A 14,136-nucleotide genomic window follows, 5' to 3' on the forward strand; every position below is an offset into this window, starting at 1 on the left:
TAAACAGACACAGACATCTCTGGGGGAAATACATGTGGGAGTTGAAGTGACTTTTTTCAAAGGGCACTTGATCTATTAAAAGCACAAACACAGATCTTAAAAGTTCTCATCCCGAGAAAGAAAATTTTGTAACTATGGGTGGTGGAGGATGTTAACTAGACTTATTTTGGTGATCCTTTCCCAATATACACGAATCATTACACGGTACACCTGAAACCAGAATAATGGTGTGTGTCAATTATACCTCAACAAAATATAAAAACCTATAAACACACATACCGCTTTATCCAGCAATTCTATTTCCAGGAATATATTCCTATGTGTGTGGATTAACATATATGTGAGCCTGTTTTGAAATACCAAAATACTACAGGGGCGCCTGGGTGGCTCAGTCTTTAAGCTTCTGCCTTCGGCTCAAGTCATGATCCCAGGGTCCTGGGATCGAGCCCCGCATCGGGCTCCCTGTTCCACAGGAAGCCTGCTTCTCCCTCTCCCACTCCCCCTGCTTGTGTTCCCCCTCTCACTGTGTCTCTCTCTGTCAAATAAATAAATAAAATCTTAAAAAAAAATGAAATACCAAAATACTACAAACGATCTAATTGTCCATCCATGGGGAACAGGCTAAATGAATCATGAATTATTTACGAAGAAGTAAAATGAATGGAACATATATACACACACACACACAACATACGTATGTGTGTGCACGCGATACCGAACCAGTTCACTCACTGTGAAATAAAAACAGCAAAATTCAGTACAGTGTGCCCAAGAAGCACACATTCAACAAATATTAGTCAAGGACTTGCTTTATGCCACACCTGTCCTAGGCACTGGAGAAATGGAGGTACCCGGAATGGCTCAGATCCAAGCTTACATTCTGCTAGAGGAGAGGCGCAAGGAACAAATAGGATATCCAGAAATGAGCTCATTTCAGATAGCAGTAAATGCTGCAAAGGAAACTGTGCACCAAAGATGTGACTGTGAAAGATCGGGGCAGTGGGGCTGCTTTAGAACACGTGGTCAGGGAGACTTCTCTAGAGGTGCCATTGGGGTTGAAGCAGCAGGGTGCAAGAAAAAAAGACCCCGAGGCAGGAAAGAGCTCAGAGTGAGGGCCACAAAGATGGCCAGTCCCGTCAGAGTGTGGTGACTGGTGGGGAGAGCGCCCCAGATGGGGTCTGAGCAGTAGGCAGAGCTGGGGATCTGTATTTCTCTCTAAAAACATGCTCTCGCTGTATACAAAAAAGGATATAAATGTACATTCATGCATTTTTTTTTCTTGTGTGCTTGTTTATGTACATATTTCTGGAAGGAGACACAAGCAACTGATCGTGGTGGCTGCCTTGGTAGGACTGGGGCTCCAGGACAGGAAGGAGACTTATGTTGCATAGTGTATGTTTTCATGTTGTTTGATATTTATATCATGTACATGAATTACTTTTTCAATTAAAAACTAGTTAATTTTTTAAACTCTGGAAACATCATAATATTCCATCTCAGTCGTAATCAGAGAAATGCAAATTAAAACATCAGGGAAATAAGATTTTTTAGAAAGGATTCAAAAACTCATAAAGCTCATATTTGATGAGAATATGAGAAAACGGACTCTCAGGGACGCCTGAGTGGCTCAGTCGGTTAAGCAGCTGCCTTTGGTTCAGGTCATGATCCCAGGGTCCTGGGATGGGGCCCTGCCCCAGGCTCCCTGCTCAGTGGAGAGTCTGCTTCTCCCTCTGCCCCTCCCCCCTGCTTGTGCTCTCTGTCTCTCTCTCTCTGACAAATAAATAATAAAATCTTTAAAAAAAAATAAATGCAATGTATAAATCTTATCTTTTATAGTTACAACTCTTCTTGGCATCTGGATTAAGGAATCTTTCCCTACTCTAAAATTAGACAGGTATTTCCTAGATTGCTTTGTAAAAGGTTTTAAGTTTTACTTCTGGCATTTAGATCTAGCATATACCAATTTTCATACTGGTCTGAGGAAGAAGAGATGCAGTTTATTACCTTTTTTTGCCATATGGATAATCAATTTGCCCAGCTCCATTTATTGGTGAGTATTGGAGGTAGCAGGGTAGAATGTGAGGAACAGACCAGGCGGTAAATGGAGCTGGGCAAGGAAACAAAGCCTTGGACCTGAGGGAAGTCTGCAGTGGCCCCTGAGGTTTCCTCCTTAATATTAACTGAGACTGTTTTCTTGCATGTTGTCATATGAGGATTTGGTGTTAGGGACTGTTTCAGCCATTGTATCCCCAGAGAGGAATGTTGCTGATACACAGAATATGGACAATTAAAAATCTACAAAGGACTAAAGTCTTTGATCATATAATTGAGCCACTGAGTCAACTCTAGCAGCAAGCATCTGGTACATATTAAGTCCTCAATAAATATTTCAGAATAAGTGAATGAATGAATACATCTTCCACACAGGACCACTCCCTGTGCCTCACAATACCTAGTTCTTTTCTGCCTCTGTTGTCTTCATATTTTCTGTTCCTTCCACCGAGAATGCCATTCCTTCAACATCTCCATCTCCTAAAATTTGACTCAACCTCCAAGACTCATCTAGAATGCCACCCTTTCCCTGGCGCTTATCCCAAACTCCAAAAGCAGATGTGATTTCTCCCTCCCTCAAATACTCATAGTACTTTGTACTTTCCATATCTACCTTCTTAAACTTTTGACTTTTAATTATTGGTGCCTAGTCTCGCTCTACAAAAGATTTGGAGGTGCTTATAGGAACACAGAGGACCTTGGTCCCAGCAGTGGTGGGGGCGGGTCTTGCTTTGCAAGCAGACAACTGCACACCTTGCCATCCAAATAGGCAAATAGAGCCTCTGCAGACAACTGGACTGAAGGAATAAAAGGCCAAGACTCAACAGAAGAGCACACGCAATGCACATAGGAGACACTCCCTGAAGGACCAGGCCCTGGGGAACAAGGGATATTGCCCTGCAGGGCATTACAGGATCTCTTCGTCATAAGGCTATTATTGATAAGAACAAGAGAAGTACTTTCCTAACACACAGAAACAGATGCAGAAAATCAGACAAATTGAGGTGACAGAGGAATATGTCCCAAATGAAAGAACAGGAACAAATTACAGCATGAGACCAAAGTAAAACAGATATAAGTAATATGCCTGATAGAGAATTAAAAGTAATGATCATGGGGCGCCTGGGTGGCTCAGGCAGTTAGGCGGCAGGCTCTTGGTTTCAACTCAGGTCATGATCTCAGGGTCCTGGCCTTGAGCCCCACATCCAGCTCTGTGCTCTGTGGGGGAGCCTGCTTGAGGATTCTATCTCCCTCTCCCTTTGCCCCTCCCCTGCTCACTCTTACGCACATGCGCTCTCTCTCCTTCTTTCTCTAAATTAAATAAATAAATCTTAAAAAGATAAATAATTTTTTTAAAAATTTAAAAAATAAAGTAATGATCATAAAGATACTCACTGGACTTGAGAAAAGAATGGAGAACATCAATGAGACCCGTAACACAGAGACAAAAAGGAAACAATCAGAGATCAAGAACAGAATAAATGAAATTAAAAATACACTTGATGGAATAAATAGTAGGCTAGATGAAACAGAATGGAGTAATGACCTGGAAGACAGAGTAATGGAAAGTAACCAAGCTGAGGAAAGGAGAAGAAATAAAATTATGCAAATTGAGAATAGTCTTAGGGAACTCAGTGATTCCATCAAATGTAATAACATCCCCATTATAAGGATCTCAGAAAACAAAGAGATGGGGGCAAAAAATTCATTTGAAGAAGTAATAGCTGAAAACGTCCCTAATCTGGGGAAAGAAACAGATATCCAGATCCAGGAGGCACAGAGACACCCCCAAAAATTCAGCCAAAGGAGGTCCACACCAAGACACATAGTAATTAAAATGGTAAAAAAGTGGGGTGCCTGTCTGGCTCAGTTGGTAGAGCATGTGACTCTTGATCTTGGGGTCATGAGTTCAAGCCCACATTGGGCATAGAGTTTCCTTAAAAATAAACAAATAGAATGGCAAAAGGTAGCGGTAAAGAAAAATATTTAAAAGCAGCAAGAGAAGGGGTGCCTGGGTGGCTCAGTTGGTTAAGCATCCCACTATGGATTTCAGCTCAGGTCATGACCTCAAGGTCGTGGAATCGAGCTCCACATCAGGCTCTGAGCTTGGTGGGAGTCTGCTTCTCTCTCTCTCTCTCTCTCTCTCCCTCTGGCCCTCTCCCCACTCGTGCTTTCTCTCTCTCTCTCTGAAATAAATAAGTCTTTAAAAAATAATAATAAAAATGAAAGCAGCAAGGGAAGAGAAAAGTTATGAATAAGGGAAACCCCATAAGGCTATCAGTGGATTTTTCAGCAGAAACTTTACAGGACAGAAGGGAGTGGCATGATATATTCACAGTGCTGAAAGGGAAAAATCTGCAGCCAAGAAAACTCTATGCAGCAAGGCTACCATTCAGAATAGGAGAGATAAGGCGTTTCTCAGACAAACAAAAACTAAAGGAGATCATGACCACTAAACTAGCCCTGCAAGAGATATTAAGGGGACTCTTAGAGTGGAAAGGGAGACCATAAGTGAGAGTATGAAAAGTAAAAATCACAAAAGCAGTAAAAACAAATATTTCTGTAAAACCCACTCAAGGGATTCATAAAATATAAGGATGTAAAACATGACACCATATACCTAAAATGTGGGAGGAAGAGGAATAAAGAATCGGTTTAAACTAAGAGACCATCAACTTAATATAGACTGCTACATGCAGAAGAGCTTATATACAAACATAATGGTAACCACAAATCAAAAACCAGTATAGATATGCAAAGAATAAAGAGAAAGGAATCCAAGCACATCACTAAAGAAAGCCAACAAACAATGAAAGACAAAAAGAGAAGAAAGGACCAGAGAAAATCAATAGAAACAACCACAAAACAAGTAACAAAATGGCAATAAATACATATCTATCAATAATTACTTTGAATGTAAATGGACTAAAAGCTCCAATCAAATGTCATAGGGTGACAGAATGGATAAAACACACACACACACACACAAGGCCCATCTATATGCTGCCTACAAGGGACTCATTTCAGACTGAAAGACACCTGCAGATTGAAAGTGAGGGGACGGAGACCATTTATCATGCAAATGAATGTGAAAAGAAAGCCAGGGTAGCAATACTGATATGGGACAAAATAGACTTTAAAACAAAGACTGTAGCAAGAACAAGGAAGGACACTATATAATAATGAAGGGGACAATTCAACAAGAAGATATAACAATTGTAAATATTTGTGCACCCCAACATGGGAACACCCAAACACATAAACAGTTAATAACAAACATAAAGGAACTGATCGATAGTAATACAATAACAGTAGGGGACTTTACCACCCCACTTACATCCATGAGCAAATCATCCAAACAGAAAATCAACAAGAAAACAATGGCTTTGAATGACACACTGGAACAGATGGATTTAACAAATGTATTCAGAAAATCCCATCTTAAAACCGCAGAATATACATTCTTTTCAAGTGCACATGGAACATTCTCCAGAACAGATCACATATTAGGCACCAAAACAAGTCTCAACAAATTCAAAAAAATTGAAACAATACCATGTATCTTTTCTGACCACAATGTTATGAAACTAGAAATCAACCACAAGAACACAAAAATCTAGAAAGAGCCTAAACACATGGAGGTTAAATAACATGCTACTAAACAATGAATGGGCCAACCAAGAAATCAAAGAAGAAATAAAAAATTACATGAAGACAAATGAAAATGAAAACATAATACTCCAGAACCTTTGGGATGCAACAAAAGTGGTTCTAAGAGGGAAGTTTATAGCAACACAGGTCAACCTCAAGAAGCAAGAAAAACCTCAAATAAACAAGCCAACCTTACACCTAAAGGAGCTAGAAAAAGAACAACAAACAAAAACCCAAGCCCAGCAAAGGAAGGAAATAATAAAGATTAGAGCAGAAATAAATGATATAGAAACTAAAAAATACCAATAGAACAGATCAATGAAACCAGAAGCTTGTTGTTTGAAAAAATTAATAAAATTCTACTCCTGAAACTAATATTACACTATATATTAACTAACTAGAATTTAAATTAAAAAAAGGAAAAAAGAATAAAATTGAGACATCTCTAGCAAGATACATTAAAAGAGACAGAGAGAGAGGACCCAAATAAAATTACTAATGAAAGAGGAGAAATAACCAGTATCACAGAAATACAAACAACTGAAAGAGAATATTATGAAATGATATGCCAACATATTGGACAACTCAGAAGAAATGGATAAATTCTTAGAAACATAAAACCTATCAAAACCAAAGCAGGAAGAAATAGATATGAACACACCAATCACCAGCAATGAAATTGCATCAGTAATCAAAAAACTCCCAACCAACAAAAGCCCAGGACCAGGTAGCTTCACAGGCAAATTCTACTGAACATTCATTTATTTATTTTTAAAGATTTATTTATTTATGGGGTGCCTGGGTGGCTCAGTCAGTTGAGCCTCTGACTCTTGGTTTCAGCTCAGGTCATGATCTCAGGGTTGTGGGATTGAGCCCCCTGTCAGGTTGAGCATGGGGTCTGTTTAAGACTCTCTCCCTCTCCCTCTGCACACCCCCTGAAATAAATAAAATTTACTTATCTATTTATTTATTTATTTCAGAGAGAGAGTGCACACACCCACGTGAGCAAGGAGAAGGGCAGAGGGAGAGGAAGTGAGAGAATCCTCAAGCAGACCTCCACTGAGCATGGAGCCCCTCCATGGGGCTGGACCATGAGATTATGACCTGAGCCTAAATCAAGAGTCAGACACTTAACCAACTGAGCCACCCAGGCACCCCAATCCTACCAAACATTTAAAGAAGAGTTAATACCCATTCTTCTCAAACTATTAAAAAAAAATACAATAGGAAGGAAAGCTTCGAATTCATTTTATGAGGCCAGCTCTACCCTGACACCAAAACCAGACAAAGACACTACGAAAAAAAAAGAGAACTATAGACCAGTATCTCTCACGAATATGATGCTGAAATCCTCAACAAAATATTAGCAAACTGAATCCAACATTATATTAAAAAAATCATCCTACATCATCAAGTGGGATTTATTCCCAGGATGCAAAGGTGATTTAATATTTGCAAAACAATCAATGTGATGTGTCACATCAATAAGAGATAGGATAAGACGGGAAATGCTCATTTGTACAAACATGGAAGATCTGCGAGAACAGACCCACACTAGGCATTATGAACTTTACAGGCGTTGCAAACTGGAGGAAATGGGCTTTACAGATGTGAGCCCAGAGAATAAGCCACTCAGTCTTCAAGAAACCTATGAAGCCAAAAGACATGAATTTTATGGTGAACGTCAGAGGAAGGAAGAAGAAATGAAGCAGATGTTTGTGCAGCGAGTAAAGGAGAAAGAAGCCATATTGAAAGAAGCTGAAAGAGAGCTGCAGGCCAAATTTGAACACCTCAAAAGAGTTCACCAAGAAGAGAGAATGAAGCTTGAAGAGAAGAGAAGACTCTTGGAAGAAGAAATAATTGCTTTCTCAAAAAAGAAAGCTACCTCAGAGATATACCAGAACCAGTCCTACATGGCATCGGACAGCAACCTGAAGAAGGACAAGGACCGTAAGAACTCCAATTTTATGTAAAACAAAGGTTCCAGATCACAGAAGGTCATCACAAGCAAAAATTATTAAAATGTTAGAAGTATAAAAAAAAAAAAAAGAGATAGGATAAGAACCATATGATCATTTTATATAGATACAGAAAAAGCACTTGACACAGTACAACAACCATTCATGATAAAAACCCTCCGCAAAGTAAGTCTAGAGAGAATATATCTCAACATAATAAAGGCCATATACGAAAAATCCACAGCCAACAAAATACTCATGGATGAAAAACTGAGAGCTTTTCCCCTAAGGTCAGGAATAAGACAAGGGTGTCCATTCCCACCACTTTTATTCAATATTGTACTGGAAGTCTTAGCCACAACAATCAGACAACTTAAAGAAATAAAAGGCATCCAAATGGGTAAGAAAGAAGCAAAACTGTCACTATTTGCATATGACATGATATTATACGTAGAAAACCCTAAAGACTCCACCAAACAACTACTAGAACTAATAACTGAATTCAGTAAAGTTGCAAGATATAAAATCAATAAACAGGAATCTGTTTATTCCTATACATGAATAATGAAACAGCAGAAAGTGAAACTAAGAAAATCCCATTTACAATTGCGCCAAAAAACAATAAAATAGCTAGGAATAATTTTAACCAAAGATGTGAAAGACCTGTACTCTGAAAACTATAAAACACTGATGAAAGAAATTCAAGATGACACAAAGAAATGGAAAGACATTCCATGTTCATGGGTTAGAAGAACAAAAAATTTTTAAAAGATTTTATTTTTAAGTCATCTTAAAAGCCCCAACATGGGGCTTGAACTCACAACCCCAAGATCAAGAGTCACATACTCTACCAACTGAGCCAGCCAGGTGCCCTGGAAGAACAAATATTGTTAAAATGTCAATATGACCCAAAGCAATCTACACATTTAAAGCAATCCTTATCAAAATACCAAAAGCATTTTTCACAGAGCTAGAACAAACAATCCTAAAATGTGTATGGAACTGCAAAAGACCCCAAATAGCCAAAGCAACCTGGAAAAAGCAAAGCAAAGCTGGGGGCATCACAATTCCAGACTTCAAGTTATATTACAAAGCTGTAGTCATCAAAACTGTATGGTACTGGCATAAAAATAGACACATAGATCAATGGACTAGAACATAACCCAGAAGTAAACCCACAATTACATGGTTAATTTAATCTTCGACAAAGGAAGCAAGAATATGCAATGGGGAAAAGACAGTCTCTTCAACAAATGGTGTTGGGAAAACTGGACAGCTACATGCAAAAGAATGAAACTGGGCCACTTTCTTTCACAATACACAAAAACTCAAAATGGATTAAAGACTTAAACATGAGACCTGAAACCATAAAAATCCTAGAAGAGAGCACATGTAATAGCTTCTTTGACGTCAGCCATAGCAAATTCTTTCTAAATATGTCTCCTGAGGCAAAGGAAACAAAAGCAAAGACAAACTGGGATGCTTAGCTGGCTCAGTCAGCAGAGGATGAGACTCTTAATCTCGGGGTTGTAAATTCAAGCCCCACACTGGGTGTAGAGATTACTTAAAAACAAAACCTAAAAATAAATAAATAAACTATAGGGACTTCAGCAAAATAAAATGTTTCTGCACAGTGAAGGAAACAATCAACAAAACTAAAAGGCAACCTAATGAATGGGGGAAAATATTTGCAAATGACATATCCTATTAAAAAGGTTGTATCCAGGGGCGCCTGGGTGGCTCAGTCGTTAAGCGTCTGCCTTCGGCTCAGGTCATGATCCCAGGGTCTTGGGTTCGAGCCCCACATCGGGCTCCCTGCTCAGCAGGAAGCCTGCTTCTCCCTCTCCCACTCCCCCTGCTTGTGTTCCCTCTCTCGCTGTGTCTCTGTCAAATAAATAAAATCTTTAAAAAAAAAAAAAAAAAAAGGGTTGTATCCAAAATATATAAAGAACTTATAAAACTCAATACTCCTTGGGGAGCCTGAGTGGCTCAGCTGGTTAAGCGGCTTCCTTCGGCTCAGGTCATGATCCCAGGGTCCTGGGATCGAGCCCCATGTCGAGCTCCCTGCTCAGCAGGGAGCCTGCTTCTCCCTCTCCCTCTGCTCCTCTACCCTGCTTGGGCTCTCTCTCTCTATCAAATAAATAAATAAAATCTTAAAAAAAAAAACCCTCAATACTCAAAAAACAAATAACCTAATTTAAAAGTGGGCAAAAGACATGAATAGATATTTCTCCAAATAAGACATACAAGATGGTCAACAGACAGATGAAAAGATGCTCAACATCACTCATCCTCAGGGAAATGCAAATCAAAACCACAAGGAGATATCACCTCACACCTGTCAGAATGGCTAAAATCAACAACACAAGAAACAACAGGTGTTGGAGAGGATGCGGAGAAAGGGGAACCCTCGTGCACTGTTGGTGGGAATGCAAACTGGTGCAGCCACTCTGGAGAACACTATGGAGGGTACTCAAAAAGTTTAAAATAGAACTATCTTATGATCCAGGAATTGCGCTACTAGGTATTTACCCAAAACATACAAAAATACTAATTCAAAGGGGTACATGCACGCTTATGTTTATTACAGCATTATCTACAAGTCAAACTATGGAAGCAGCCCAAGTGTCCATCGACTGATGAATGGATAAGGAAGATGTGGTATATATACACAATGGAATATTACTCAGCCATAGAAAAGAATGAAATCTTGCCATTTGCAACAACGTGGATGGAGCTAGAGAGTACAATGCTAAGCGAAATAAGTCAGTCAGAGAAAGACAAATACCATATGATTTCACTCATATGTGTAATTTAAGAAACAAAACAACCAAGGGGAAATGGAGACAAACTGAGAAACAGACTCTTAACTAGCGAACAAATTGATGGTTACCAGAAGAGAGGTGGGTGGGGGGTGGGGGAAAATAGGGGCTGGGGATTAAAGAGTACACTTACCATGATGAAAAAATAAAATAAAATAAAAATGATTAAAAAAAAAGAAAAGCACTTACCCATGTTAAAAAAAAAAAATCAAACAGAAGTAAAAATGTAAAAATCAAGACCCAAAATAAAGAAACTAGAATAGAAGACCAAAGCAAGGAGGGTGCTAGAAAGCACTTCTGTGAGCCATGGCATTCATAGTTACTAAATAGGAACTAATTTTTATATCTGTAGCAGTTCCTGATATCCCCCTCACCCCCAATTTGTCATTATATTCAGAACTAAATACATCCCTACTTGAAATGTCATCTTTGTCCTATCTTTTTTTTCTTTTCTTTTTTTCTCTACTTGCAAACATTTCTTGGCTTTTTATTCTGACCCACTGAACTCTCTGTGTAGAACCACACCGTTTTAATTTTTGTAGTTCTAGGAGATATTCCAATAACTGATAAGGCAAGTTCCCCTTTGTAACTCTTCTCTATTTGACCTTGAATTTTCCTCCTATACCTATTTTCCTAGGTGTATCAATCTATTCCAGACAGAGTAGAGACCCTGGGGTGATACTTGAACTTCAAAGCTTAGGGCATGGTGATGCTGGGCTCCCAGGCAGGTCTCTCTCTGCCCAGCAGGAATCTCCATTGCTAAGGCACAGTCTGAGTGATGGTAGCTGTCCCCCAACCTTTGAAGCAAGGTATCCTTAAGGGGATCCCCATTTATTACCAGACTCACATTCCAGAATGCTGAAGAGTGTCCTCTTCCAATTGACGGTCCACTGCTGCTCACCCAGGTGTGATTGATTTGCCCAGAGCCCCTGAAACTTGCCTGTTTTGAGGAAGGGATTAAATTTACTTCTTCCCTAGACTAGAAGCCCTCACACCAGGCACAGGTCTGCCCAGGGGAGCTGTGGTGTTGGAGACTCCCGACATGGTGTTAGGTGTTTTTATCCTTGGTGCTATTTGCAAGACGCTGAGTTTTGGAAAATAAATGCCCTCATATTCAAAGTTGTCATGCTGCCTGTAAGGGAAACTGTCTGACAGAGCAGAGAGGTGGGATAGGCCAGGATGATTTGGGTGAGTGTCCCTTCAGGGGCCTCTGGCCACGCTCCCCTGCTCTGACCGCTGGACACTGTTCTGCCCAATCAGACAGACAGGCTGTCTTCATCTGGCCACATTTTGTTTGTATTTACATCCTTATTTGTCTTAGGTGCCTATGGAGAAGTAAATTATTGCTGGGGATTAGAATGCCGGACTCGGGTCCTCCGAGAGCTGCTAGCATGGAGGCCAGCGTGAATGGGAAATTCGTCCCTGACGTGTTCATAAAGAAATGGGTAGTGTTGTGTGGTAGGGTTTAGGGACAGCTTGAGAAACCACTGCTATATTTCTGCTTTGAGGGCTAGTGTTACAGAAATATCCTGTCAGTTTTCCCCCGAAAACTGTCATACTTGGGCTGGTATTAGGGAACAGGGAAAAAGGGATCATTTCCCACAATCGCTCCCTCAGCCAAGTCGCCCACATCCCCTTGCAGGTGGGTTATGTTTGAGAAGAGTGAGGGGTTTCAGAAACCCATTTGTGACATTTGCTATATGAGATTTTGTTTCTAAATGTTTTTATTATTTTTTTGGCTCTACATACTCATTGTAGAAAATTTGGAAACTACAGAGAAGTATAAGGAATTAAAATTACCCATACTTCTCTGTTCAGAGTAACCACTGTTAACATTTTAGTGAATTTCCTCCAGTCTGTTTCTTATATCTGAGGTCTTTCAGTATATACACATTTACTTCCTGATTCCCACTTATTGTATAATTAAAATAGTCCATAAAGATCATTTGGATAACTGTGTAAAGTTATATTTGATGCACGCGTAATAACTGGCTAAACCATCCTCCTATTGCAGTCCATCAGAATTGTTTCCAGCTTTCACTTTTATAAATGTAGCAAGGTCTTGAAATGCAACTATCTCTGGGAGGTGAAGACAAAAATGTAGCTCTTTCATTTTTTCTGGTCTCCCCCATATCCTACCTCTGGCTAGTCTGGGGGAAAAAAAAATTACCTTCCAAATATTAGTCCTAGTCAATAATCCCTATATGTGAGGCTCAGCCTCTCTAAGAAAAATAGCCAGTTTTCCACTATTGCTGAGATGGAGACTGGGAAACAGGGGAAGGAGTATGGCTTCTGGGATCCCAGGGGCAGGGCTGGAAGGGAAGCTGGAGGTTCCTTGGCCGTGGGGTTCCTCAGGTGCCTTCTGAGTCCCGGGTGATGTCACATCACAGTGGTCCTCTCCAGCAACGTGACAGCTCCCTCTTAGCTACGTCTGGATCTCCATGTGGAGGCAGTACAGAGGCTAGGGGAGCCAGATGCAGGGCCCCTCCACCTGGAACTGCGCCTGGGCTAGTTACAGGACTTTCTGGGAGGTCACCGCTTCCAGGGGCTCCAAGCAGGAAGAGAGGCAAAGCCCCCCATCATGGGTGTCAGGAGTTACCGACTTCTCTATCTCCCGTCCCGTTCTGCCTGATGTGCTCTCTTCCCTCCGCCCCCTCCTCCATTGCTTTCATCTTCCTGCTTTTCCCCAGGCCTTACACAGGCGGGCTTCCGCCGGGCTCTGCCTCCCATCCCTGCCGTGTAGAGTAGCAAGCCTCCTGGCCTGCCTTCCCCAGCTGGAAGGATTATCTCCTCCACTTAGGGAGGACCCCACAGGCTGAGTTCTCTGAGCTTGGCTGTTGAAATGCTGAAGAAAAGGGGGGTTGCGGGGGTACCTAGGATCAAAAGGAAATAATTTAGAAGATCTTCTTTTAAGACAGACACCCGTTTTGCAAGGCTAATGTCGTGCTGCATAATTCTATTCTGAATGTCAGAAGCTAGATATTAATTCCTTCTTTCTCTCTTCATTCTTTCTGTAATTTTGCATTCACTGAAATGAATGCCATCGGTTGTAAGATGCACTGTTATTTTAGGTACTCCCAAGAAAGAAAAACAAGCTGCCAATTAAGTTATGAGTGATGCTTTCTTATAATTTAGAATTTCGGTTTATACTTATTGCAAAAGCTCTTTTTGGACTTATTTAGACATACATTTTTATCACATATCACCCCTGTGCATCGGTAAAAAAGAAAACAGAAGTGAAATAAATTGGAAAGTATTCCTAAAACTTCTTTGCAGAACAGACTGATGCAGAGGGTTCTTCTGAATCCGTTTTCAACTCAGAGTTGTCTGTGCTTCCAGAGTGTTGTCCACGCAGGATCTCTTAACCCAGAGACTAAGTGAGAGATCTGCCACTGCCTCTGGAACTGCTGACACCCATCCTGCAAGTTTTCATGCTGCCCTTCCCCAGCCCTTTTTTTTTAAATTTTTTATTGTTATGTTAATCCCCATACATTACATCATTAGTTTTAGATGTAGTGTTCCATGATTCATTGTTTGTGCATAACACCCAGTGCTCCATGCAGACGTGCCCTCCTCAATACCCATCACCAGGCTAACCCATCCTCCCACCCCCCTCCCCTCTAGAACCCTCAGTTTGTTTTTCAGAGTCCATC

General features: G+C 40.5%; 1 pseudogene; it reads left to right on the forward strand.

Moving 5' to 3' along the window:
* Window positions 1-7,211: 7,211 nt before the first annotated feature.
* On the forward strand, window positions 7,212-7,740 carry LOC102741114 (septin-10 pseudogene; annotated as a pseudogene).
* The last annotated feature ends 6,396 nt before the right edge of the window (window positions 7,741-14,136 follow it).

The sequence above is a fragment of the Leptonychotes weddellii genome, chromosome 9 (assembly GCF_054177405.1).
Source record: "Leptonychotes weddellii isolate Sample4059 chromosome 9, ASM5417740v2, whole genome shotgun sequence".
NCBI lineage: Eukaryota > Metazoa > Chordata > Mammalia > Carnivora > Phocidae > Leptonychotes > Leptonychotes weddellii.